This window comes from Saimiri boliviensis, chromosome 5 (assembly GCF_048565385.1).
Source record: "Saimiri boliviensis isolate mSaiBol1 chromosome 5, mSaiBol1.pri, whole genome shotgun sequence".
In the NCBI taxonomy this organism is placed as follows: Eukaryota; Metazoa; Chordata; class Mammalia; order Primates; family Cebidae; genus Saimiri; species Saimiri boliviensis.
In genome coordinates, this window is record NC_133453.1 from 115,070,005 (window position 1) to 115,084,022 (window position 14,018).

Genomic DNA, 14,018 nt, shown 5'->3' on the forward strand with positions numbered 1-14,018 from the left:
TCTGCCCCACCTCCTCTCCACCCTTTTCCTTTGGGGTCTCCTTCCCATAATGTCCTTCACTTCCTTCCAGCGTCCGATTACAAGATTTGTCCCTGCTGGCCAACAAGACGTCCGGTCCTGAGAATTTGACTTCGCAGTCCCTCTGACCGGCCCTTCATCGCCTGTATTCCGCTACCCATGACCTTCCTTTTGTTCACTCCAGTGGGCCCTCTGCTGGTCCTCTCATCTCCTCTCTATCCCCCGCCCCCAAAGCCACACCAGGGAAGAAAAAGTACTGGGATTGTACTTCTCTGTTCAGAAGGACTTTGAGAATACTTTCCTTCCCTTCTTTCAGTGCTTATAGGATCAGATCCAAGTTCCCTTTCCTGTAGCCCAGAGGCCTCCAAGATCAGTCCTGGGAGAGCGGAATACCTGGGGCTTACCGAACTACTCCCAGCCCTCGCTCCCAGAGCACACATTGCTAATCAATGGTAGCACACTCCTGTTAATCCAGGATGTGGCTTCTGAGTTCTCTTCAGCCAAGATACCAGGCACCCTGTAACTGATCAAAGCTGGTCCTCTCACAGCCGGTCCTAACCCACAGGGCGATGCTTCTCTCTCTTCCCTCTCCCATTCCCCTACTGTTCAGCCACATGAGATGCACTGGGACTCTCACACTGGGGTACTCCAGGGAGTGTGAGGATTGACCCAGCTGCACACAGGTCCTGGCAGGCGCCGGGTGAGGCAGGGCACAGTGCAGTGCTCCAGGACCAGCTTTGCTGCTATCACCCCTCTGCTTAAAGGGGCAGGGATCCCGGAAGGAGTGACTTGCTTTGAAAAGAGTTGTCTGGTTGAGGGACAGAGTGAACCCCAATGCAGCCCCGAATGGACGGAGCTGGGGAGTAAGTCCACTGACCTCCTTCTCCCTCACCTGCCTGTGCTCCCATTGCCTGAACCCCACTAAAGCTGGAGGGCAGGAGGGCCTCTTGCAGTAGACACCACAGGGCGGGGCAAGGCTCGGGGGAACTGGGCACCACCAGAAGCTTCCAGCGCACGGCAGGATGCCCTGCTCGGCTCCACAGAGGAGAGAGAAGGGCCAGGCCAGGCTTGCGGACAGGCCCTCGATGTGCTACTCGGCCCATGCCACCGTGCTTCTGTCACCAAGTTCTGTCTGCCTCTCTGACTGTCCTGCCAGCTTCATTCACCAAAACCTACTCCTCCTTCCAGTCAGCCCGGGAGCCACCTCCTCCTTGAAGCCTCATGGGTTTCCCTTTCTTCTGGGTCCTCAGTACCGTCCCAGTTAGAGGTCTTCGTTACTTCCTCTGGACTTCAAAAGCAGTTCTGCCCCACGGGATGTCTGTGGGAGCCAGGCCTGTGTCTGGGAAAGGTGACGCCATCCTCCCGTGGGATGGACGGGGACTCAGAAGCCAAGAGAGTGTTTCTGGTGTGGTCCAGTGGCTGGCCCTGAATCCAGCATCCTCTCTCCACAGAGCTCTCTGTCCTGTGTTCAGCCACTGTCCCTAATATGGCTTCCTACCCGCTGGCTGCTGGGCTCACCTCCACACCAGCCCACCTCCGACCCCTGCTCTCCTCCGCAATCCCACTGCCACCCAGACCAGGAGAGCAAGGCGTGAGAAGCACCCCTCGCCTGCCTGTGGCACGCAGACTCACGGCAGACCCCGAGGCTCCTCGGCTTTCTTCTGTTGTCCTTTTGGGATCTTGTCCTATTGACTTCGTGATGAGTCACAGAACTCCTGCAGTCACATCGAGGCAGTACATGAGCCAACCTCTGTGGGGCAGACTCTGACACCGCCTGACCTGTCCCTGGGCCATTGCCTCGTGTGCTCACTCTGAAAGCCTGCCTGACCCTCAGTCTCTTCTTCTGCTGCCCACTAGCCTCTGTGATCCACTTGTGGACAACTGGTCATAGCCAGCTGTGTGTGAATGGACCCAGGCTCAAGTCAACTCAGCTGAACAAACGCCTGAGAATCTGGGATGTCAGGCTGTCCAGAGCACTGGGAGTGTCGGGATGACCGGGACACCATCCTTGCTCTCTGAATCCTCACATCTAACCAGACGGACAGGGAGGATGAATATCAATGTGTGTGTTTATCAGGGAAAGCTTCCCGTAGAAGGTAGTAGGGCTGGGTTTTCCAGTTAAGATAGTGGTCTTGTTCTACAGCTGCTCTAGTCTTCATATTAAAAAATGGTTTCTTTTTTCTGGATGGCTAGACTGGGTGGGGCGATGTCCTGTATCAATCAAGGCCCGGTGCTCAGCCACGTGCGTCCTGCACAGCTGACAGGAAATGACCCCAGGAGTGGCCTGGCTGCCTTCCTCACTATCAGGGTGGAAATTACCAGCGTGCCCACATCACGGCCCTCATACTCATAACCCATCGTAGCGTCTCAGCCCCCAAAGCCCAGAGCGGCTGGGCTCGTTAACAAGAACCTCAGCTAACCACAATATGCTGCCTCAAATACGAGCTTGGCCCTAACGCCCTCTGTGCCAGGCAGCCCTCTCCCATTTATTTCCATTCTTTACCCAAGCCAACCTCATTAGTCTGACCCAAATATTTCCCCTAATTATGCTCCAGTGGAGGTGGGGGCACATGTCCTTATGGTCTGGGCAGCCGGGATTCCTAATAAAAAGTCACCATAATAATTAAGAACAACGATTAGGCTCCTTTCCGCTGCTGCCATCACTCCAGCCCCATCCACATGGGCTCAAGACCAGGTGCCAAGCTCGGCAGCACCTCCCGGGCATTTATTCCGAGCACGCCACCCTGGCAAGTGATTCCAATCCTGCTCCACCCCGGCTAACGAACATCTGCTGGTGCTTCCTGGGAGTTCAAGGACTTTGGGAGGGGCGGCTTAGAGGTGGTGTGGTCAGAAACCAAACATCACTTCCATGTCTACTCTCCAGGGCATGAAGGAACCCCGTCTGTGTCTTTGGGTCCATACTGTCCCTACCCCAGGGGTGTCCTTCCTTCCCACCCACCTGTTCGTGGGGCCCAGCCCTCTCGGTACCCCATACACTCAGCTCTGGGCACCCTCCTCCGGAGGCCTTCCTGGCAGCCCGGGGCGGTAGGGCGGGCGCCTCCCTTGGTCTCTCACAGCCTGTCTCGGAGCTGGACCTGCAGCGCTCTCACTGCTGTTGCTTGTGTGTCTCAGAGACGCAGCCTGGCTCATTTTGCTGCCCAGGGCTGAGCTCAGTGCCAGGCAGCAAGGGGGCCTCTTCACGAGTCTGTTGATGCCCAGTAAGGAATTTCCGAGATAAACAGAATTTTAACATCTTCTTATCTCCCTTTGGATACAGTTTCCTAGGATCTAAGCTGAGCTCCTAGAATCAGCGAGGCGGAGGGCAGTCATTCATGCTCTCCCTCTGAAGATATTCGTCACATTTGGCTTTACCCACAACAGCACGGCCAAAGACTTGGTACTATAATGACATTGGCCACAGCCCAAGGGTGACGGCTGCAGTTGCAGGCTGATGACCTTCCAGCCTTCCAGGCTGAGGAAGCAGTGTGGCTGCAGGCAGAGCAGGCGGGCGTTCTGTAGAATTTCTCCATCTACATAGTCTTTGAGTGACGGTAGGTGCGGGGATGGGGGTCAGGGCTCCCTCTTCACTTGGGACGTCCCAGTAGGAGTGGGGAAGGGTTTGAATCTTCCCTTTCCTGCCCACAGGGAGGGAAGTGGGAAAGATTCCAGAGAGGATGCTGTGTTGGGTGCAGCCAGCCAGGAACTTGGAGATGAGGGTGCCTTCAAAAGTCTGGCAGGGTACAAGGGACCAGGCTAGCTTTGGGCAAATAGAGTGTCTTCCCCCTTGGGATGCCAGAATGACCCAAACTCTCACGACTCCTCTCCAGTGGGAGCATGTGTCCAGGGGCGATGCCAGGGATGTTTGTCCTGGCTGTCTCATCTCCATCTCGGGGTCAGTAGAAGTACACACACACACACACACACACACGTACACACACATGTGCACACACACGTAGCAAGAACTCAGGAACTAAAAACATGTTAAACACTCGCTATTACTCTGCGGCAGAGCACCGGCCCTCCCAGAGAACAGGAAGAAGTTCACTCATTGGCTCAGCCGGTGTTCTCTGAGCTTTTGCCCTGGCGGAGCAGCAGGCTAGCGGCTGGTGCAGCAGTGAGCACAGTGCTCCGTGGCCCGACCTTTGTGAGCCTTCCGGGGTGGAAGGAGAACCAGGCCTTAAACACCCAAAGCAAAGTATCATCACAAACCAGGACAGGTGCCAAGGAGGAAAGTGCCGGGGTGATGCGAATGGCTGGCAGGGGCCTGGTCTTGTCTGGGGTCAGGGAAGGCATCCCTGACAAAGTGACTTTGGATGTAAGAGCTGAAGGACATGGTGGGTTATCCAGGCGGGCGGGGGAGGGGCGGCAGTGGGAGTAGGGAGTGAGGATCTGGCATGAGAGACCAATCTGGGCAAAGCTCCTGGGGCCAGGGAGAGACTTGTGAAATGAAGAAGCTGATGGGATGAGCAGCGTGGTGAGACAGGAGCCGAGGGGTCTCAGGGGTCATAGCACCAGGCCCGTGGGAAGCAAGTGACTGCTGGTCCTTGTGTGGGTCCATGGGAAGCATGGCCGAATCTCCTGGCTGGAGGGCAGAGAATGATGGGCAGGCCAAGCGTGGATGCAGAGGACGAGTGAGCGCCCTTCACCTGGTCCTGGGGCGAGGCGAGGGTGGTCAGGCAGAAGCACAGGGGCAGGGGTGTTGCCTCGCCGGGGGATGGGTTGGCCACAGAGATTCCAGAAAAGGCGGCCTCACTACAGCCTCCACCTTCTGTGTTCAAGCGATTCTCCTGCCTCAGCCTCCTGACTAGCTGGGACTACAGGCACTTGCCATCACGCCTGGCTAATTTTTGTATTTTTAGTAGAGATGGGGTTTCACCGTGTTGGCCAGGATGGTCTCAGTCTCCTGACCTTATGATCCTCCCACCTCGGCCTCCCAAAGTGCTAGAATTACCGGCATGAGCCACCGCGCCCGGTTGGGAGTTGAAGTGTGTTCTCGGGACCAGCAGCAGCAGCAGCAGCACCTGGGGATTGGTTAGAAACTAGAACTCCGAATCTAAGGCTCTGGGGGTGAGCCCAACAAGCAGTGGGGCTTTCTCACTGTTATTTTGTTTTGTTTTACTTTAAAAAAAAAATGAGGTGGTCCCAGCACTTTGGGTGGCCGAGGCGGGCGGATCACTTGAGGTCAGGAATTTGAGACGAGCCTGACTAACATGGAGAAACCCTGTTTCTTCTAAAAATACAAAATTAGCTGGGCATGGTGGCGCATGCCTGTAATCCCAGCTACTTGGGAGGCTGAGGCAGGAGAATCGCTTGAACCCGGGAGGCGGAGGTTGCAGTGAGCCGAGATCATGTCATTGCACTCCAGCCTGGGCAACGAGAGCAAAACTCCATCTCAAAAAAAAGAAAAAAAAATGAGGTGAAATTTACATAATATAAAATTAACAATTGTAAACTGTTTACTTCAGTGATGTTTAGTTAACTCACAATGTTGTACAACCATTCCAGCTCTCTCTGGTACCCAAACAGCATTATCACCCCAAAAGAAACCCATTCCGGCCGGGCGCGGTGGCTCACGCCTGTAATCCCAGCACTTTGGGAGGCCGAGGCGGGTGGATCACGAGGTCAAGAGATCGAGACCATCCTGGTCAACATGGTGAAACCCCGTCTCTACTAAAAATACAAAAAATTAGCTGGGCATGGTGGCGCGTGCCTGTAATCCCAGCTACTCAGGAGACTGAGGCAGGAGAAGTGCCTGAACCCAGGAGGCGGAGGTTGCGGTGAGCCGAGATCGCGCCATTGTACTCCAGCCTGGGTAACAAGAGCAAAACTCCATCTCAAGAAAAAAAAAAAAGAAAGAAACCCATTCCTATTAGGAAGGGCTTCCCCAGGTCCCTGCCTCCAGCCCCCACAATCAGCAGTCACCTTGCTGTCTCTGTAGATTTGCCTATTCTGGACATTTCCTACAGATGCAATCATGCAATATGTGGCCTTTTGTGCCTGGCTCCTTCCAATTAGCATCATGTTTTTGAGGTTCACTCATGCTGGAGCCGAATCGGCACTGGAGTTGTGTGTGTGGCTGAGTAATGGTCTGTGGCTCGTGTAGACCACATGGATCTGTGTTTTCACCAGCCCCCCGGGTGATTCTGAGGGACGATCAAGCTTGGGAACTGCCACCCAGTGACACCGGAACTGAAGCCCCGGGAGGGCCCTTTCTTTCCCCCAGCATGCACTGCCCACCCCACCACCTCCATCCACACACCCCAGGCACCTGCAGAGCCCACCACAGGTGCAGCTAATGACAGAGCATCTGCACCTGCAGATTCACACCCAATGCAGCACCTCTCAGGGCTCTGCTCAGACACATTTTGGATGTGCTGTGATTTGAGCTTAAATGTAGTAAAAACGAATCATTTTGAAAATGCTCCCCTCAGTCAGACCACTTGTTAGTTCAGTGTGGACATTCTTTCCCCGACAAAGCCAAGTTAGCGAGGGGAGGATCCAGGGCAAGGCAGCAGGGGACAGAGGGACCAACGGCTTTAGAGCTCTGCTCTGGACTTGCAGCCTGGCTCTGTCACTGGCTAGCTGTGTGTGTCCCTGGGCAGTCTCCATCGCTCCAAGTGTCAGTTCCCCCATCTGGAAAGGCCTGCAGTGAGGAGCACCCAGAACGAGGCTCCACAAATAGCAGTGATTATTTGCCGTTTTCATAGCTTCGACAAAGTTTCACTTACACTGGCACAAACTTGTGTGGTTAAGAAGCTGAGATTTTATTCTGAACACAATAGGAGACATTGCGGGGGCTTTAGGCTTCAGGCCAGTGAGCGCCAAGAGCCTGTTTACTTTCTTAGAAGATGTCCCTGGTTTCTGTGGGGATCATATTACAGTTCCCAGGGTCATCCCCTTAGCTCAGGCCCACTGGCATCCCCCACCTCCACAAGGCCACCACACCTCCAGAGCTGTCTGAGCCTGGGGGGACCCAGCTGAGGCCTGCATGGACTCCCCCTTGCTGACCAGCCATCACCTCTGTGAGATGGGTGCTTCTCTGACCCTCACTTTACAGATAAGGAGAACAATGGCTCAAGAGACAGATTCAAACCCAGACCCATCTGCCTGCCAAGCCCAGGCACTCCCCCCAGAACACTGAGCCAGGACGCAGTGTTAGAAGGGGACGCCTAGAACCTCCCGTCCAGGCCTCCTGGTATCCAGACTTCTGCAGGCCTCCACAGTGAGGCACCTGGCACTCAGGTCCTCCAGGCCACCGTCAGGGCTGGGCAGGCATCTGGTCACCATCAGAGGAAGAGCTGGGAGCCAGCGGTCTCTTCGGGCACTTCCTTTTTCTTTTTTTGGTAGAGACGGGGTTTCACCATGTTGGCCAGGCTGGTCTCGACCTCCTGGCCTCAGGTGATCCACCTGCCTTGGCTTCCCAAATTGCTGGGATTACAGGCATTTGCCACCATGCCTGGCCCTTTTTTTCCTTTTTTTTTTTTTTCCTTCAGGCACTTCCATAGCATCCTACTAAATGCTTCCAGGAGTGAATCTCATTTTGGACACACACTAGCTGTGTGATCTTGGCCAAGCCACCTAATCTTTCTGAGCCTCCACTTCCTGACCGGCAAAAACAGAATAATAGTAGCTGCTAGCCTTCAGCATTAAGGGGAGCATTAGATGTAACTGTGTTTTCTGCTCCAAAAGGCTGGTTGAGGCAGGGTCCCCCTCTTCCGCTCCTCTACCACCCTCCCCCCAACTGCCTGGACACTTCCAGCCATCCAGCATAGGTTCCTTCCACACAAGATGAAAACGGTCTGGGCTGGAGGCTGCCAATGGCATCACTCCCAGCTGCAGCCACCTCTGCCCCAGGAGCCCGGGTGAAGGGCAGGTGGTGACTTGAAGGGGAAATTGTCCCACACACTGTCCTCAGAACCTCGAGGAAGCTGGTGACACACGGGAGTGTGGACATTAATGCAATAGTGGGGTAATTCAATCACTTTATAGAAGTTGATCTGTCCTTTTTATTACAATTACTGTTGGCTGGGGTGTTTCGTTCCATCATTGAAAATAAACATCATTTATCATACTTGTAAAGATTAGCCCCCGACAGCTACAGCTCTTGCTTTGCATAAATGTGTATTAATGTCGGCCCTGCCCGCAGTGTGGGGAGAAGTCTATATTTCACAAGACTGATTAGGCCCTGTCAGCACTGCTTTAAGTAATGTCTTATCATGACTGATATTCCCCGACTGCAAAACAGCGGCCGGGGGAGGCTGGGGGCTGCTCCAGGCAATTTATGGTGGCACCAGAATGAAAAACAGGCCTGGGAAGGTGGGCATCTGTTTCCTCTGGGCCTGAGCCCATCTCCGAAGCTGGATCTGCGCCTCCTCCCAAGGCCCCTGCTTAACAAGCCCAGGCTGCCCATGTGGGTGCCAGGGCCCAGGAGTTCCATGCCTGTGGGGGGCCTCATTCCAGCCTTGCATGCCCTCCTCTGACACCGCTGAGTTTCTGTCTCTCCTGTGCTGCGGGGAGGCTCGTCTGTGAGGCAGTTATCTGTCAGGAGCCCCTGTTGTATAGACTGCCCTCCACTCTGCCATGCCCACTGTTGGCACCCAGATCGGGCCCAGCCCACGCCTCTCTCCTGGGCTCAGCCTGGTACCCACGACCTCCTACTTTGCCCATTCGTCCTCCACATACACTCCGGGGACTCCAGGTCACCCATATAGGACAGTGCCCAAGCTCCTCAGGAGCCAAACAGAATCGGGCTTTTGGGCCCTCCAGGGACTGTCTCCTGCCACCCTCCTCCTGCTGCCAGCCCCTCCCTGGCCTCAGGCACCCTGGGCTCCTCTGCTCTCCTTCGTGCTCAAGACCACCCTGTGGTTTCACATGCGTGTGCTTCTGAACCCGAGGGGACACCTTCTCCCGGAGTCCATCCAAGGAACCTGGCACCTGGGCCTCCTGTTCCCTGCCCCTCCTTGGCCGGGTGAGTCCGTCCCTATTACAACCAGGGGCTTGGGCAGAAACCCTCTTACTCACCTTGGGTCCCAGCACCCTGTATAGCGCTTGGCACAGGATGAGTTCTGAATAAATCGTGGCTTCAGACAAAACAAAACGAAGCAGTATAAGTGATCAAGAACCCATTCTGTTGAAGAGACTCTTGAGTGCTAGGAGGGAGAACAAAAGCCTCTTCATTCTCCTAGGGTACGCAATCTAGCTGCAAAACAAACAGAACCGAAACCCTGAAACCGTGGTGTCTATGCGTCCAACAAGATCAGCCATCTAGAAACAGGAGCCATTCCATCCAGGCAGAAGGCAGGGCCTGGGTCTCAGCACCTGCCACCCTCAGCCACCGGCAAGCCTCTAGGAAAATTTTAAATGTCTGTGCTTCCATCATTTAAAAACATTCATCATATGGTAAAATACACGTAACATGAAATTCATCATTTTCATCCTTTTTAAATGTCCAGCTCAATTGTGTGAAGCTTATTCACATTGTTGTCTGTACTTCCATCTTTTGTTCCCCTAACCCCGCTTTTTTTATTAAGATGGAGTTTCACTCTTGTTTCCCAGGCTGGAGGGCAATGGCTCGATCTCGGCTCAACACAACCTCCGCCTCTTGGGTTCAAGCTATTTCCTGCCTCAGCCACTCGAGTAGCTAGGATTACAGGCATGCGCCACCAGCCCAGCTAATTCTGTATTTTTAGTAGACACAGGGTTTCTCCATGTTGGTCAGGCTGGTCTCGAACTCCCAACCTCAGGTGATCCACCGACTCGGCCTCCCAAAGTGCTGGGATTACAGGTGTGAGCCACTGCGCACAGCCCTGTTTTCCTTTTTCTGGGACAGAGTCTCACTCTGTCACCCAGGCTGAAGTGCAGTTCCCGACTATGGCCCACTGCAGCCTCAAGCTCCTGGGCTCAAGCAATCCTTCCGCCTCAGCCTCTTAAAGCATGGCTAATTGCTTTTTGTTTTATGTAGCAAGAGGGTCTCACTATGCTGTCCAGGCTGGTCTCAAACTCCTAGGTTCAGGCCATTCTGTCTCCCAAAGTGCTGGGATCACAGATGTGAGCCACCATTCCCAGCCCTGTGCTTCTATCTATCCCCCTCGCCGACCTTTTTTTTTGAGATGAAGTCTCACTGTGTCGCCAGGCTGGAGTGCAGTGGCATGATCTTGGCCCACTATAACCTCTGCTTCCTGGTTTCTAGCAATTTGGTTTCTAGCAATTCTTCTGCCTCACCCTCCTGAGTAGCTGGGACTAAAGGCACCCACCACCTCACCCAGTTAATTTTCCTATTTTTTGTAGAGACGGGGTTTCACCATGTTGGCCTGGATGGTCTCGATCTCCTGACCTCATGATCTGCCCGCTTCAGTCTCCCAAAGTGTTGGGATTACAGGCATGAGCCACACTCCTGGCCTATCTTTTTTTTTTTTTTTTTTTTTTTTTGGTTTTTGTTTTTGTTTTGAGACAGAATTTGCTCTGTTGCCCAGGCTGGAGTGCAGTGGCATGATCTCGGCTCACTGCAATGTCCACCACCCAGGTTAAAGAGATTCTCCTGTCTCAGCCTCTCGAGTAGCTGGGATTACAGGCGTGCGCCACCAAAACCGGTTAATTTTTGTATATTTAGTAGAGACGGGGTTTCGCCATGCTGACCAGGCCAGTCTCGAACTCCTGACCTCATGATTCACTTGCCTCGGCCTCCCAAAATGCTGGGATTACAGGTATGAGCCACTGCGCCTGGCCACTTTGGTCTTTTTGAGAAGGTTGACCTGGATCCTGTAGAGCTGTGCTGCCCAGTATGGTAGCACCATGAGCCACAAGTGATGATTTACACTTAAATTAATTATAACTAAATGCAATTAAAAGTTCAGTTCCACAGCCTACCAAAGACATTTCTAGTGTTCAACAACTCCCGTATTAGATAGCACAGACATCAAGCACTTCCACGGTCTGGTCCCAGAACATCTTGTAGATCGGTGCCGTCTGATGGGGTTCCGGGGTGCCTGGAAGGAGTGGACCGGAGTGGACCAGGGCTGGAGAAGAGACCCTGAGAAGACATTGGTGGCACGTTCTGCATGAGGATGTCAGCAGCAGCTTCAGGTCACTAACAGTGCATGATCTGAATCATGCACTCACCTTGAGATTTGGGGATGGGTGCTGGTGTGAATGCTGAAGCTGGTTTTGAGTGACGCCGTGGTTACTGTCATGGGCTGACAAAAAAAAAAAAAAATAGCATAAAATTACAAAGACTGGCTGGTGTACCCAGCAAGGAGAGTTGTGTGCCACACGAAAGCCTGAACACACTGTGGAGCAGGATTTTGGACAGAAAACGTGGGGAAAGGACTGATTTCAGAGGGTCCGCACTCCGAAAGACAGAACGTAGGCACAGAAGAACACCGACATTTTCAATGATTTTGCTGCTATACTTGATTACTTTTGTAAACTCATCTGAGGTATATAGTTCTATAAGAAAAAATTTATGTCTTGTTTGATGCTCCTCTATTTAAAAACATTATAATAACTATAATGTAAGACACTTGAAGTTTTTCCTTTAAGGCAGGCGTCCCCAAACTTTTTACACAGGGGGCCAGTTCACTGTCCCTCAGACCGTTGGAGGGCCGCCACATACTGTGCTCCTCTCACTGACCACCAGTGAAAGAGGTGCCCCTTCCTGAAGTGCGGCGGGGGGTGGGGGCGGATAAATGGCCTCAGGGAGTAGCATGCGGCCCGCGGGCCATAGTTTGGGGACGCCTGCTTTAAGGTGTCCATTGATGAGCAAGCAGAGATTCTTGTCTGTGCCGTCCACCTGCACCCCAGCACCTATTGCAGTGTCTGGTGCATAGTAGATGCTCATTAAATAGCTGAGAAATGAGTGAACGGAATCTTGAGAAGACAGGTAGGTGGACGGTGAATGAAAATCTTGGAAGCACAAAGTGGATACCAAATGGATGTTTGCCAAGTGAAGAAATCACTGAATGAATGAGTAAGTTTATGAACAAATGAATGAATGAATGGCTGTCAGGCAAATAGAGCACAGCTGAGACAAGTGGGAGTGGCGCTCAATCAGGCATCTGGCTGCATCTGGATCTCACCTGAACCTGGAGACCTTGGAGGGTCTGCAGCTTCCTCAGTGTTCCCAACCCCCGCTGGACCTTGCCCTCTCTTTGTGCCATCCTCTCCCCATCCCCACTGGCCTCCTGCTGCCTCTCATGGGCTCTTTTTTTTTTTTTGAGACAGAGTTTCCCTATTGTTGCCCAGGCTGAAGTGTGATGGTGTGATCTTGGCTCATAACAACCTCCACCTCCTGGGTTCAAGCGATTCTCCAGCCTCAGCCTCCCGAGTAGCTACGAATACAGGTGTGCAACCCTATACCCGGCTAATTTTTAGTAGAGACGGAGTTTCTCCATGTTGGTCAGGCTGGTCTTGAACTCCCAACCTCAGGTGATTCACCTACCTTGGCCTCCTAAAGTACTGGGATTACAGGTGTGAGACACCGTGCCCAGCCTATTTAAATCTCTCTCTTTTTTTTTTTTTTTTGAGATGGAATCTCACCCTGTTGCCCAGGCTGGAGAACAATGGCGGGATCTCAGCTCACTGCAACCTCTGCCTACTGGGTTAAAGTGATTCTCCTGCCTCAGCCTCTGGAGTTGCTGGGACTACAGGTATGCTCCACCACACTGGGCTAATTTTTGTATTTCCAGTAGAGACGAGGTTTCACTATGTTGGCCAGAGTGGTGTTGAACTCCTGACCTCATGATCTGCCCGCTTTGGCCTCCCAAAGTGCTGGGATTACAGGTGTGCACCACCATGCCAGGCTCCTTGGGCTCTTAGGAAGGGTCTGGGCCTGCTCGCTATACTTATGCCACCTTAAAGGACAGGGCAGCTGCTTCTCTGCCACATAGTAGCAAGGGCCTTTATTGGGATGTAATTCACACACAAGCAATTCATCCCTCTAAAATGTACAACTCAATGGGTTTTAGTGTATGCACAGGTATGTGCAGCTATCACTACAGTAAATTTGAGGTTTTCATCATTTCAAAAGGAACCTCTGTACCCTTTAACTATCACCTCTATGTCGCCTTTCTCCCCCTAACCTCCTGCCCCTGACAACCACTAACCTACTTTCCATCTCTGGCTTCCCCCGGCATGGGTGCTCACACGAGTAGGATACACAGCATGCACCCTTTCGTGAGTGGCTTCCTTCATTCAGCACCATGTTTTCAAGATTCATCACGTGTAACATGTTGGTTCCTTTTCATGGCTGAATAATATTCCGCTGTATGGATAAAACACATTTTACTTCTCCATTTGTCTGTGGGTGGACATTTGGGTTATTTCTACCTTTTGACTATTACAAATAGTGCTGCTATGGATGTCTGGTGGATGTCTGTTTTCAGTTGTCTCAGACCTACCCATTGTAGTGAAATTACTGGGCCCCATAGAGGAAAAATGATTTCCCCAGGGTCCTGTCTCAGCGTTCCTTTCTCAGCCCCAAAGATGGATCTGCTGTGGGGATGGCTCCAGGGCAGCCTTCTCAGGGCCTAGGAAGCCACGGCCAGGCAGGAGTGGGACGCACACTGCCTGCTGCGGTGTGAGGTGTGAGGCTCATAGTCACAGACACAATTTCGGAAGCTTCCGGTTTTCTCCAGCTAGGTCCCTCAAGCACCCTGGCTTCAGATCTTTGCCTACCATGACTGTGTGTCGCTGAAGCTGCAGGTGGTTGGGCTGGTCCATACAAATCATTCTGCCCGCTGAGCTGTCTGTGGGAGTCAAGTGTGTTGCTTCGGGCTGGAACACTTAACTGCTGATGGAAGACCCCTCCCTCACTCTCAGGCTCTCTTTCCATCTGCCGCCATGAGCGGTGATGTTGGAGACAGCGGCTTCTTCATCATCGTGGGTTCCCAAGTGACTCAGGAGCAGATACAACAAGAAACAAACCTTTGATGTTGTAAGCCACTGGCACAGTGGGATTGTGTGTGGCATAACCTGGCCTGTCCTGATGGAAAATCCAGATGCCT